This window comes from Heterocephalus glaber, unplaced genomic scaffold (assembly GCF_053883595.1).
Source record: "Heterocephalus glaber isolate CG9 unplaced genomic scaffold, H.glaber_assembly_v1.0 deba00001442, whole genome shotgun sequence".
In the NCBI taxonomy this organism is placed as follows: domain Eukaryota; kingdom Metazoa; phylum Chordata; class Mammalia; order Rodentia; family Bathyergidae; genus Heterocephalus; species Heterocephalus glaber.
Genome location: NW_028258296.1, coordinates 31,031,554 through 31,041,189, shown reverse-complemented (window position 1 = coordinate 31,041,189; position 9,636 = coordinate 31,031,554). Strand labels below are relative to the sequence as shown.

The window sequence follows — 9,636 nt, the reverse complement described above, 5'->3', positions numbered from 1 at the left end:
GACAATGGAGTCTTAGTAGTGGCTGCTGGTGCTTCTAGACATGAAGGCATATATTCCCCAAAACTCACTCATATATTAATCTACATATTAATTCTCTTTTGAATACTCTGGTTTCCCTACTATATCATTGGTGTAACCAACTTCTAACTTCTTAAAAACAGAATAAAAATTAGAACACACATTCTGAAGATTACATGATCTTAAAGAATCGGTCGCAGAACAATTCAAGACCAACCAAAACAATATTTATGACTATTTGACTAAATCAATCATTAATGGTACTTAAACTAGTTTGGTTTAAATATATAGCTGGAGAGGACTCCAATATAGTCCTGAGTAAAATAGAGGGAATTAACTACATCAATGTTTCCTTCTGAAGTATATTCTACAAAGGAACTATTTCAGCATCAAACTACTTAAAGAAATTCTGCATCTTCTATAATCCATACAAAGGGAATAATGTCTGCAAACATTTACAACAGCTAAGTTTGGTGGCACATACCTGTAATTGTAGCACTGAAGAAGGCCGAGGCAGAAGAATTGCAAGCACAAGCTCCACCTGGACAACTTAGAAAGATCCTGTCTCAAAACAAAAAATAAATAGGGTTGGAAATGTGTTTCAGTGATAAAGCACCCCTGGTTTTGATCCCCAGTGGTATAGCAAAAAATGGAGTAGTAAGATAACATTAAGCAAAGTTTCAGTATTAAAGTATTTGTAAGGTGAAGTATGTAAACTAAATTAAAAAACTGGAACATGTAAATAATGGCAGCAGGTACTGGTGGTTGGAAGTGAGGGACTAAAAGATATAATTTTATTGCTTAAAATAATAATTAGAAAATAAAAAACTAAAATATTTTTAAAACCTAAATGAGAACATAAAAAATCATAACAAAATACATTACTAAAGTGACAACAAGCAGCATATATTGAGTGAGATCTTATAAAAAAGAAAATGGTAAAGAAAGATTTGTATTGAAGCATCAAACTACATAACAAATAAGCATTAAAAGAAATTAATAAAGGCAATTCATATATTATATAATACATATATATATAATAAGGTGAACAACTTTATAAAAAGCAAAGTTTCCTTGGTTAAGGTAAAACAGGACTTAAAAAGAAAAACAAGTTTCCCAAGCCTAAGTGGTTCCCCCTTAGACTTCACCCTTGCTACAGCTGTTGTTCTTTGTTCTATTACAAATAAAATACTGTCCCTGTAAGTAAGGTTTATAATCTTCTTGTTTTCATTAGATCCTGTTTTTACCCAACAAAGCCCACCAAGATATGCTGAGTTGCAAAACTGTCACAGTTTGACTGACTGCCTTTGTTTTGCTTCTGTCCACAAGTTTCATGCTGTTAGGTAGATGAATTCCTCTCTGCAACATGTATAAGACTAGAGCTGCTCCTTTGTTCTAGGCTCAGCCTTTGGATACTGGTTCATTGAGCCAATGCACACCTAAATAAAACCTCTTGTTTCACCCATATCTTAAATTCTGCAACAAAGGCAAAACCCAAATTCTCTCTGTCATATAAAGTGACTCACAAAGCAGGAATGTGAAGAGAAAATACAAGAAGACATATATTAAGCAAACACAAATATATGAAAGGAAATGAAATGAAGGAGGAAGAAGAGATGAAAAGATGGAGAAGAAAAGGAAAGCTGAGCTTACAAGAATAACATGAAGAATTTAAGAACTGAAGGTAAAAATGCTTTATATGGGGCCAAGAGGGACAGTTCTATGTCAGAAGCCCTCAGTATTTTATATTCACAGCACAATTTAAAATTTTAGGATTTGTTAGCAAAATTGAAGACCAAAATATATGGGCTGCCAAACCACACTAGAGAACCATAAATTATAAGACTAAGGTTAATTTAATCTTACTATCTACAAACAACTACATCATCACACGACTCACTTTGTTGGGTTTTTTCATATTATAAGTTTTATTGGTAAATTTTAGGTATTCAATATAATAACATTCATCATTGGGAATTTGCACCTTTACATACTCTGTCTTGGTTCTTACTTTTTTCCTTATTCCCCTGCCCTCCTTTCAACCCCTCCACCCCTTCCTATTTACAAAGACTTTGTTTCCATTTTTTTCATTTTCTCATATTAATTCCATTCCCTTCTTTGTTTACTTTGTTGATTTTTAACAGTATTGTTTTGAGTAGAAATGTACTTTCTAGTAGATTCACGCAGCAAAGTTTTTATCTACTCTAGAAAATCACAGAAAACTGGATCCATAGTCTACTATTCTGTCTAATCTTCTCAGCTCAGTTTTCTAGTAGATATCATAAAAAATAGTAAAATATGTCAAATACTTCTGTGTACCAGGTGCTGCTTTCAAGCATTAATTCATTGAATTTTCATAATTTCAATGCATTTATTTTTTTCTCACGTTAGACATGATGATAAGGTGGCAAAACTATAGTCTGAAACAAGCAGCAAGATAGTGGTAGAGCAATGTGGATTCAGATGATTTTAAGCCTCTATCCTTAACACTGTACTATGTCACCTCCTAACACTGACTTGTGTGTCTATAATAGCATAGATAGTCTGTTGTAGCAGAATTAAACTTTACACATTGATTGAAATATGGCAGAATGCCTGCAGAATTTTGTGACAAATTGGACACGTATCTCAACATTGGAAAAGGAATGGTTTTCCAGAAATATTATGTGTTCCAGCTATAATTACTCTTCTGCATTTTTGTTTTTGCTTTTCTTCTAAACAAAAAAAGTATTTTGGAGATTGTCTCATGTTAGCACATAAAAATATTTTTTCTTTTAAAGTTTTTTACAATAATATCTACCATTGTTTTCTGGTTCTGTGAATATACAGGTTGTATCCATACTGTACTATTAAAAATAATAGGATTGGGCTGGGGATTTAGCTCAGTGGTTTCGCCACCTGATGTGCAAGCACAAGGACCCAAGTTCAATCCCTGGTACCAAAAATTAAAATTAAAATTAAAAATAATGAGATAACATATAACCTTTCATGTGGCTAATGATTGTAATGATTCAAGTACATCTCCATGTATAAAATCAATAGTTGGTTGATTCCAAGAGAAAGAAGAAATACTTTTTGAAGTAGCAGAGAGAAGGTTACAGTATCCAAAAATAAATTTTTTCAATGATATACAAAACCTAGTTGTGAAGATAGTGGATAAGAGAGTAGAGGTATATGAGTTTTAAATTTTGATAACCACTCCCAATATGTACTTTATGCATCTTGAAAGAGTTTTCTATCTTCCTTTTTTTAGGGTTTGCCAATTTTCCCACTCTATAGCTAACATAAACTTTGGTTCTCATCTAGCTGCCAAAGTTTATCACTTATTTAGAGCTTAACATTTCTCTTGTTATGAGTAAGCTTGAGCAGACTTAAGAACCTACCTTTGTAACCCTTGAAGAAGTTGTTCAAATTATTCACCTTAATTTTGCACATTCTTCACTTTATTACCTTTTAATTTGCTAGTGTTCTTTATGTAACACAATAATTATTTCATTTTCTATTTATCTTTAGACTTAGTTTCTGATGATTTTTGGAATCCAGAAATTTTATGTAGTTGAATTCTTCAATCTTTACTCATATGGCTTTGGTGTATGATATATTTTTGAGCAAAGATTTCTCCACTCTTAAGTTTTTTTTCTTTTTGTTTTTGGGGTTTTTTTTGGTACCAGAAATTGAACTCAGGTCCTTGTGCTTTCAAGGCAGGCACCAGAACCACTGAGCTAAATCCCCAGCCACTGTTAAGATTTTAAGAAGAGTTTCACCACTACCTCACAAGCACAAGGTCCTGAGTTTGATCCCCCATATCAAAAAAAAAAAAAAAAAGATTTTTAAGAAAGTCTCCCATGGCTATTTCTAGCAATTGAATCTTTGTTTTTTTAACCACTTAAACATTTGATCTGCTTAAATATTTTATATTCGGTTCCAGATTTCCCAAATGGTCACTAAGTTTCTACAACACCATTTTTTGACTGATTCATCTTTCTTCACTAGATTTGAAATTATACCATTATTCAAATAAAGTATTCCAATGTGATTTGAACTTCCAGGCTGGCCTCGAACTCACAGAGATCCTCTCACCTCAGCCCTCAGAGTGCTGAAATTATAGGCATGTGCCAGCATGCCTTGCTGAGAGTGTTTTAATTAATATAGTTTTATAGCATATTTTAATATCTCTATTCTTTATTTCTCTGAATTTTAAAGATTTTTATTTTTATCTATAACTTTATAATAGCTTGCTGATATTCTGCTGATATTTTTACTGAGTATAACAAATATGCAAATTTGTTTAAAGAGAATTAACATAATTATGATATTGATTTTTTATTTCTGAAAATACATTTGTCTTAGCTACTTTTGTCATTTCTGAGACAAAACATTCCACACTCAAAGTTAAAGGAGGAAAGTTTTATTGTAGCTCACAGTTTGTATAGGTTTCAGTTCATGGTTGACTGACTCCAAGGCAGGGGAGCCTGGCAGAGGGGCGTCACAGAGGACAAACAGATCATCGAAGGTAGAAGGGCACGGCAGCAAGCTACAAATGATAAGCAATCAGGGACACACTTTCTGTCCTTTATATTTTATCCAAGCTATACCCCCTTAGGGTAGGTAGGACTTACACCCAGGGTAGTGCACCCTTGATCCTACCCAGAACTACACCAAACCAATCAGTGAACTAATTTAGTAATCACAAATCACACACCCTTGATCCCAGCATCATATACTCTAGATCCAGCTACCTCTGAAAAGCCCCACCTATGATCACACGAGGCTTTGGGGGAACATCTAGATACAACCCATAACAATATTTTTCATTTATATCCCTTATTGCACATCTATCATTTCTTCATAAAATCTGTGCATATCTGGTTAAACTTTAGCATAAACATTTTATAGATTTTTATGTTTTCCCATTGTTACTATAAATGGTATATTTTTCATGTCTTCTATTTGTTTATATTTGCATATATAGAAGTTATTAATTTATGCTTATTCATTTTGTGGCCAGATATTTACGAAATTCTTCTTTTAAAGAATTTTCCTTGAGGGCCAGGAATTTAGCTCAGTGGTTCCGCTGCCTGCCTCTCAAGTGCAAGGTCCCAAGTTCCATTCCCAGTACAAAAAAAACAAAAACAAAAACAAAAAAGAATTTTTCTTGAATTTTTCTGTTTTACAAATATTTGTAATTTCTTCAATCTTTAAAATTTGTACTTATTTTTTCTCTTACATTTGACAATTTCATAAAGATTTCCCTAATTTAATCCTTTTTGCCATTTAGGAATTTAAAACTTTATTTGAAATAAGCATATTAAAATAGTAAGTGTATTGTAGACAATTCCATATTCCAAGACAAACTTGAAGTCTAAAATTATTTCAATATTAAATGAGAAAGTATGAAAACTAATTTTCTGGTTTGTTCTCAGATTTACACTTGGTCTTAACCAAAAGGCCAAGAAGCAATGCTCTCAGATTTAATGCTCTGGAAATTAAAGACTTGTCTGCTTTATGCTATAAGTTAATAAAATACAATTAAAAATTTGTTGACTATAATGAAAATTTGATCATCTTGTAAATATCATGCTCAACATGGCTTAACAAAGGAGAACCTTAACTTCTGCAAGTGATATTATCAAGGAATGATAATCCACAAAATAAACGTGCATATTTAAAAATTATTTAGCATACTTCATAGCCACACTGGCCGTTAAAATTAAAAGAGGTAATAACAAGTGTTGATGAAGATGTGGAGAATCTGGAATCTTCGGACATTGCTGATCAGAAAATAGTGCAGCTCTTTTGGAAAAACAATTTTGACAATTCTTAATGTTAAAAAATATGTCTCTTATGCACCAGCAAATCCACTCTTAGAAGAAATGAAAACTTATGCATGGATGTTCATAGTAAAATTATTTATAGTAGTCAAATACTGACATAAATGTTTATCAACTGATGCACAGATAAATAAATGTGGTATATAACTACCATGGAATATTAATCAACCATAAAAAATGAAGCACTGATACATGGGTAATCCTTGCAGCCATTATACTAAATGAAAGAAATCCATTAAAAACATATCATATTACCCCTTTTGTATGAAATACCCAAAATAGCCAAATCTATAGATACAGAAAGTAGATTAGTGACTATTAAGGCTGGGACTAGAAGTGAGAGAAGAGGATTCAGGAAAACAGTAAATCACTGTTAATGTGTACTGGTTTTCTTATTATGGTGATAAAATAATACTTCTACAGCAGTGATGGTTGCACAAGTCTGTTAATATACTAAAAACATTGAATTATATACATTAATGGATAAATTTTATGGACTATGAATTATATTCCAATAAAGTGCTTTTAAAAAGAAAGATAAATGTATTAAGTAGTTAACAAATATTGGTAAAATGAATTTAATTTGTGGAATTTTTACAAGTTCCAAAATAGACACTCATTAATGTTTGTAGATACAAAGTTTTGTTGTTACTTTCTAAAGAAGCATCAATACATTCAAATAATATACTGATTAAACATTAATTTATGTATTAAATAATTGTCTAGTGAACAATCATTACGTGCCAAACACTGAACTTAGAAAAAGGAAAACATGGATAAAATGTGCTTCCTGAAAGATTTGGTAGGGAGGGAGGACATACACACAATCAAAATAAGAAAATGGGAAATGCCATGAGAGGCCTATCTCATGGAGGTTAGGAAGAAGTTTGGCCGGAGAATGATCAGAGAAAACTTAGGAAATAGATTGATGTAGAATAGAAACATATATTGTTGCTAGGTTTTAAATGTGTAGGATTGGTGGGGAATGGTACAGAATAAATTAACTTCCACTGCTTTACTTCTATTTTTTAACATTAAAAATCAGTTGATTGGGGTTTTTTTGTCCCTCTGCGCTTTCCGTGAGAAAAGTTGGTCGGGGAGGGTCAAAGAGATGGCGCCCTTTAGAGGAACACATAGATCATCGTTTCTTTGAAGTCATTTACAAATAGGAAAGCTGACCACCATGCCTGTGGGTGTGATATATGCATCTGTAAGTGTACGTATGGCCAAAGAAGAGGAATCCAAAGAGCAGCTAGTGAGACCAGAGCAGCTCTCCATATATACTGTGCCACCTCTTCAGTCTAAATATGTTGAAGAGCAGCCTGGGTATTTACAAATGGGCTTTGCATCTATTCACACTACAAATGGTTGTTATATTGGCTGGTGCAAGAGTACTTAGATCTTTGTGAAAAATGGGGTAATGGATACAGTACAATTTGGAAAGGATGCATATGTCTATCTGAAGAATCCTCCTCGAGATTTTCTTCAAAAATTGGGAGTGATTACAGTTTCAGGATTTGCAGGCCTGGTTTCAGCAAGAAAAGGTTCTGGGTTTAAGAAAATTGCTTATCCATTAGGACTGGCTACTTTAGAAGCAGCTGTTTGCTACCCAGTTCAGTCAGTAATAATTGCAAAGGTAACCAGAAAAAAAGCATATGCTACAAGCCAGCAAATTTATGAAGCATTTAAATCATTGTGGACAAAAAGCACCAAAAAAGAATCACTCCCTGAGCCTAATGGAAAAACTAAGCTAGGAATCTCTGAAGAAACAGAAATACCTGCAGAAACAACTCACATCCTGAAACATTCAGTGCCTTTGCCAACAGAATTCAGTTCTGGAACAGTGATAAAATCAGAACCCACCTCAGGTGCTACCATGTTTATGCCTGACCCTAAACTCATGGATCATGGACAATCCTATCCAGAAGATGAAGATATGGATACCACTAGAAGCTGAAATCGACTGCATAAAGAACTACAAAATGTGGGAAGTTGCAAATAATGATGAAAAAAATTATGCAATGGGTAACTGACATACACAATATAACTTAAATCAAGTTTTTCCTTGACATCTTCCGATGTACAGTTTGACCAATCATGTAAGTGATTAACACAAAGTTTGAATGCAAACCAAACAATATTAAATGATTGATTAAGTGATACAGGTTGAACTATTAGCTCACATTTGATGAGTTTCAGTGATTTATTAGAAAGCAAAGAAAAAAGCAATGATAAACACCAATGAGATTAAAATCTGAATGTATATATATAATATATGTTTATATATATACATTTATATGTGTTTTAAATTTTCAAAATGCCAATTTAGAATGGTGTGTGGAAGGATATGTTTATTTTGTTTTCCATTTCTCTGAGCTGGAATAAAAAATTCAAGTGTTAAGAAAAAAAAAAGGTTGATTGGGCTGGCCATGGTGATATACACCTGCAATGCCAGGACCTGACTAGTTGAGGCAGAGAACACTGAGTTGAAGATCAGCCTCAGTTACATAGTAAGATCCTGTTGAAAAACAAACAAAAATTGAATTGGTCTACAAATTGATACATAAGTCTTATCATTTCATAGGACAAATTGTTTCACAAAGTGATCACAAAATTTTCTTACCTCCTATTCTAACTCTAATAAAGTTACTATCACACTTTTGTACAGATTATAACTTAGATAAGAAAGGATTCAGGGTCTAGATGTAAGGAAATCAATAGTGGGTAAAATGGAAGAAATTCTAAGATCCAAAGAGAGAAAATACAATTTTTGAGAAGATAATATTCACTCTAGATCTAGTCTTAATGAAATATTTCTGTTCAGCAGTTCTTTCGATGTCCAGCCTTTTGGCTTGCTTGGACCACAATGAATGAAGATGAATTGTCTTGGGCCACATATAAAATATATAACATAGTTAATGTCTATAAGTAACAACATTTCCTTTAATTATTTTGCATTTATCATTATCACTTTTTTTCAAGGAAGGCAAGCAGCCTGTGGGTCACAGGTTCAACATATCTGTCTCTTGTCTCATAAAAGATTAATATTTATTCTTAAGGTTTTCCTGACTAGTAAAATAAATTATTCTACACGTCCTTGGCAGACATTACTTTTGAACATCTCAAAAAATTAAATAATGTTTACATTTCACACAGAAGAATCCTCTAAGGCTATTTGGCACAGTTTAAAAGATCATTCTATTGTGTTTGCTTTGGTGGTACATATACTAAAAAATCATTCTACTGAAATATTCAACTTTTAGAAAGTGATGTTATCTATACTTCTATTTGGGCCCTGTTGGGAGCAATGCTGCATAATTTTAGGGAAAAATCATTTGGTTAGCCTAGTTCTCCTGCCTACAGCCCAGCCATGGAATTCTGAGACATAATTCCATTTTGGCCTCCGGTCACAACTGAGACCTCAATGATCCGGTGATGCTGTGATTCTCCAGGACAAGAAACATCCTGGGAGCTGAAAACATCCTGGGAGGAACAAACATCTACTCAGTTCCTCATTGCTCTTGGACTGTTACATCTTGTTTACATGAATGTACTGAACTCTGAAAGTCATTTGTTACATTTGTTTCTCCCGATGTACTGAATAAAAGATGCAGTAAACTGGGGTCTTTCGTCTTTGCTGCCCAGAGCAGCACTGATCAGACCCAAAGCTCAGCTTCTCAGTCTCATTTTTCTACCTTTCCTGCAATTTGCCTTGTGCTGCCGTGGCTTGCAGGAGACTAGGACTTACTGCAGAGGTTCTGGTAACATCCCCTTTCCCTGTTCCCTA

The 9,636-nt window shown here is 33.3% G+C and overlaps 1 pseudogene; it reads left to right on the top strand.

Annotated features, from left to right (window-relative positions):
• Positions 1-7,014: 7,014 nt before the first annotated feature.
• On the top strand, positions 7,015-7,857 carry LOC101723671 (MICOS complex subunit MIC27 pseudogene; annotated as a pseudogene).
• The last annotated feature ends 1,779 nt before the right edge of the window (positions 7,858-9,636 follow it).